General features: G+C 42.8%; 1 long non-coding RNA gene across 1 annotated transcript; it reads left to right on the top strand.

The window, feature by feature from the left end:
* The first annotated feature begins 377 nt into the window (after nucleotides 1–377).
* LOC308467704 lies at nucleotides 378–2,503 on the top strand. Its single transcript, XR_013981256.1, has 2 exons — nucleotides 378–880; nucleotides 2,086–2,503. It is a non-coding gene; the product is annotated as an uncharacterized lncRNA (long non-coding RNA).
* Nucleotides 2,504–5,044: the final 2,541 nt, after the last annotated feature.

Here is a 5,044-nt window from a genome sequence, read left to right as displayed (position 1 = left end):
ATTTTACACACAAGCAGCTCATCGTCCCATCACAGCATTCCGACAGTCTCCGTGAGCAGCTTGTGCAGGAGAAGGCATCATGAGCAACCCAGCCGGAACCGGAGAAGCAGGAGCTGGAGCGGGTCCAAGCCTGGAAGAAAGGTACCGGGCGTTGGAGGTCCAGCTAGCGCTGCAGACGGCGAGGCTCGAGGAGAGGAGGGCTCAAGATGCAGAGAAGGGGAAAACCACCCCGCTCGCCAGAAAGTTGCCAGGATTGGTACAGAAGTTTGGGGGGGAGCCCAAGGACTATCATGCCTTTAGGACAGAGATGCAATATGCTCTTAATCTGCAGTTTGATGACTTTCCCGACGAGGAATCGCGGGTGGCTTTTGTGATTGGGCATCTCGAAAATGTTAGGGTGTGAAACCTAAGACGCTGGCAAGTTAGCAATGTCATGTGACTTTAAGTAGTCAAGCTCGTTAAGTTGTTAAGTTGCTCAGTATATAAAGAGTGTTTGTTTTCTCTGCCTGTGGGGCGTGAAGCAAAAATGTCTGAAAGCTCCGGAGGTATTTCTGTTATCTTTCTGCAATAAACCTGTCTTTGGAAAGACAGGCTTCCCTGTGTCGTTATTTCTTTGCTGCTGAGACTCTGAAGCTTGTACTGCAACAAGAATCTCTGCACTGGACTTAATTAATACTCTGCAAAGAGAGCTGTTGCTGGTGGCGCAGCGGAAGCGTTTACTGGACCAGTACACAAACTCTCTTAGGTTATGGATCCTTCTACGTTTCTACAGCTGTATTGTGTGCAGAGAAAGTGAAAGCAGCTTTCGGATGAGAGAAGACCGGCTTGGTCGTAAATCCAGCTCTTAAAGGCTTCAGAGGAGGCTGGAGGCGTCTGAAAAGTGAGTAAAACAAATCCCAAGGGGAAAAAGAAGAAAGGGCACACAGAGGGAGTAGCAGCAGACCCCAAGAATGGCAGTGGAAAATTTCCAGGTTCCCTTTACAAAGTTGAACTCTGCTAATTACGTGCAGTGGTCTAAGAGGGCTCAAGTCTGGTTGGAAGCCAAAGAAGTGTGGGCTGACTATGTCCAGAGGCGAAAGCCGTTTGTGGCTGTTGCAGCAGATGCCACAGCAGAGCAACAGGCTGCTGCACATGCTCAGAATAGGGAACATGATAAAATGGACACTAAAGCTAGATGCATGTTGATGGTATCGATAGACGATTCCCAATTACCTCATGTGGAAAATTTAAGGTCTGCATTTGAAATTTGGGAAGCTCTTAGGCGAATTCACCATAGAGCCACGCCCGGAGAGAAGGTGAACATTATACGTGCTTTGTATGAGTTGAAACTGAAGCCAGGGGATAGTGTGGTTGAACACACGTCACAGATGACTGAGTATTTCAACCGACTGTCATCTTTAGGTGTGAATTTTCCTGAAAATATTAAAGTTTATACTCTGCTTAGCAGCCTGCATGCAGGGTTTGAAAACTTAGTACTAACTTTACAGGTTTTGCCAGAGGACCAGCTGAATATGAATTATGTGACTGGTAGATTGTGTGAGCAAGAATATCAACATCATCGAAAACGTATTGATAATTCAAATACCCCAAGGGTTGGATGTTCAGATAATTCCCAGCGTGGGGAAACTAGCAGGCAGAGCTGTAAGGAAGCCTCACAAGTGTCTGCTATGGCCAGCAAGTCATGTTTTCGATGTGGCAGCAGGTTTCATTTGATAGCAAAGTGTCCAGAAAAGCAACAGGAATTTCAACAGTCCAGGGCCAGTTTCCGGAGCTACAGGGGAAGACGACGTGAGAACTACAAGAATCAACGATCCAGAGGGGGAGCAGGTGCTGATAAGGGACTATCTGCAATGGCAGCACAAAAGAGTCCTAAAAGGAGCCAACAAACCTTGAAGTGGATAATTGACAGTGGAGCAAGTCACAGTTTAGTTCCAGCGACATCTAGTGGCCGCTTGATGAACTGCAAGACATTGCCAGTTGCAAAAACCGTGACTATAGCAGATAATAGTAAACGAGAAATGAACCTTAAAGGCACAATTTATGTTAACTGTTTGCAAAATAACCTTCCTGTTTTTGTTCTTCCAGGAATGAAGAATGGACTTTTGAGTGTGTCATGCCTGGTAAAAAGTGGTTTTAAGGTTGAGTTTGAAAATGATGTGTGCACCATTTCGAAACAGGGGAAGGAGCTAGTTAAAATTCCCTGTGAGGATGGGCTTTTTGTTTTGGATGAAGAGCAGTTAGCAGCAGGTAGATGTTCAACAGGTGAAGCGCAAGCTAAGTGTGTAAATAAGGCTCCTCATACAGGTTGTGCACATCTACTACACAGAAGGTTAGCTCATATATGCTTTAAGTATGTAAGCAAGATGCCAGATTTAGCTGAGGAGTGTAACATTAAACCCTGTCCAAATTTTCTGGATTGTTGTGCTTGTAAACATGCTAAGGTTAAGACATGTAACTATCCTAGATCTGATAGAGTAAGCAAGAAACCCTTTGAACTTGTGCACACAGACGTGTGTGGCCCTATGCCAGTCAAATCGCTTGGAGGTGCGAGATTTATGCAAATTTTGGTGGATGATTTTTCAAGGGCTAGTTGGGTTTTCTTTCTGAAAGAAAAATCACAAGCAGCTTCCATCCTGATGGATTGGATTGAAGAAGTCGAATGTAAATTTGACACCAGGGTACGTAAAATACAATCAGATCGTGGTGGGGAATATGTGAACCACACGCTGGAGACGTGGTTAAAAAGGAAAGGTATAGTTCATAGACTTACCAATCCCTATTCACCACAGGAGAATGCAGTTGCTGAAAGAAAATTTCGAACATTACAGGAAGCCATTGCTGCTTTGCTGTTTGATTCTGGACTTCCACAGCGTTTTTGGGCTGAGGCTGCACTGTATGCGAATTATACTTTTAACAGAGTGTACAATAGCACAGTAGGCAACACTCCTTACTTCATGTTATTTGGGAAAAAACCAAAAATTGATCATCTAAGAGTTTTTGGATGTCGTGCTTATGTGCTGGTGCCTAGGGCACAACGTAGGAAAGGCGATCCTAGGTCTAAAGAAATGTTTTTCTGTGGTTATCAAGCAAACACAAAAGGTTGGAGATTTGTGAATGTAGAAGGCAATCAAACGAAAATCAGAATCAGCAGAAGTGCAGAATTTTGTGAACAGGATGGTTGGAATAAAATTCATGGAAATCCTGACATACTATTTGATGTGGTGAACAGCAATGAAACTCAGGCCCCAGGGCAGGTATTAGTTCCAGAACAGACTGAGGAATTTGAATCTGAGGATAAGGGTGAGAAATCGCCTAGTTCACCCAAGTCTGTAAAGTCAGAATCTTCTAGTTCTAAAAGTTCACCTGTACAGCAAGAGAGACGTGTAAAGTCAGAATCAGAAAGTTCTACAACTACTAGTGACAAACAGGTGACGACTAGTGATTCTGGGTCAGAGGAGGAAACTGAAGGAACATCGCAGGAACTGTTAAGGCGTTCTAAGCGTACCAACAAAGGTAAACCTCCTGAAAGGTACCAAGCTATTAGTGTTTGGGCTGGTTTGGCAAATTGCGAACCTGAAAGTTTTGAGGAGGTTGAACAATTACCCCAGGAGGAGGCCAGTAGGTGGCGTGAGGCCATGCAAAAGGAGTTGAATTCTATGAAAGAACTGGGTGTGTTTTCCATCACCAAACTGCCAGAAGGTACCAAAGCAGTAAGTTGTAGGTGGGTGTATAGGATAAAGACAACAGCGATGGGGAAACCAGAGTACAAAGCAAGGCTTGTAGCTCGAGGTTTTACGCAAAGAAAGGGGTTACATTATTCCGAAGTCTATGCACCCACTTCAAGGAGTGAAACCCTACGGGCACTATTAGCAGTTGCTGCTCAGAAAGGGTTCAAAGTGAATCAATTTGATGTCTCTACAGCTTATCTTCATTCAGACTTGGCTGAAGAGCTCTATATGGAGCTACCGCCAGGATTGAAAGTTGGTAAATCAAATCAGGTATGGAAACTACATAAATCTATTTATGGACTCAAGCAATCTGCTCATAATTGGAATGAATGTTTGAATGACGTTTTGGTAGGCATTGGTTTTAGCAGGAGCAAGGCTGACAATTGCTTATATTTCAGAAGTTCAGGAGATGCTCAAGAATCTTTGCTTGTTTATGTAGATGACCTGATTTATACTTCAAAGACACAAGAACAAGTAAAAAAACTAGCCAAAGAGTTAAATAAACACTTCAAAGTTAAGAATCTTGGTGATGTGAAGGTCTATCTTGGTGTTCAGATAGATAGGACCAAAAATGGCAGTTTTCTACTGAATCAAAAAGGCAAGATATTGCAAATGTTGAAAAAGTTTAACATGGCGGAGTGTGCAGGTGTTAGAACACCAATGGAAATGGGTTTTGTAAAAGACAATGAGTTCAAGGATAGTGCTGAATTCAAGCGTGCTGAAATCTTTCAGTCAGCACTGGGAAGCTTACTTCATCTTTCGCAATGGAGTAGACCAGATATTGCTTACGCTGTTAACTTACTCAGCAGAGAAGCTTCGAAACCTAGTGTAAATGCATGGAAAGGAATTCAAAGAGTGTTAAGATATTTACAATACACCAAAGATTTTTGCCTTGAATTGTTTTCGGAAGGACAAGCACAGATTACTTGTTGGGCAGATAGTGATTGGGCAAATTTAAAGGATAGAAAATCAGTGTCTGGCTGTGTAATAAAATTTGGTAACTCTCTGATTGGGTGGAGATCCAAGAAACAGAACCTAATTGCTTTGTCGTCAACAGAAGCTGAGTTCTGTGCCTTATCTGAGTTATGTAGAGATCTAGAATTTTACAAATGCTTGGCACAAGAGATGTATGAAAAGGCCATCACTCCAATCACTGTATGGGGTGATAATCAACCGTGTCTTAAGTTAGCACAAAATGGGCAGTTTAAAGGTCGTACAAAACATTTGGATATCCGCTTTCAAAATGTTTGTCAAACGGTAAAAGCAGGAATTGTTAAATTAAATTACTGTCCCAGTCATGAAAATCAAGCTGATGG

Source organism: Podarcis pityusensis (genome assembly GCF_964106645.2).
Source record: "Podarcis pityusensis genome assembly, chromosome: W".
Classification (NCBI taxonomy): Eukaryota; Metazoa; Chordata; class Lepidosauria; order Squamata; family Lacertidae; genus Podarcis; species Podarcis pityusensis.
Note: the sequence above shows the minus strand (reverse complement) of the source record. Positions and strands in the feature narration are given on the sequence as shown.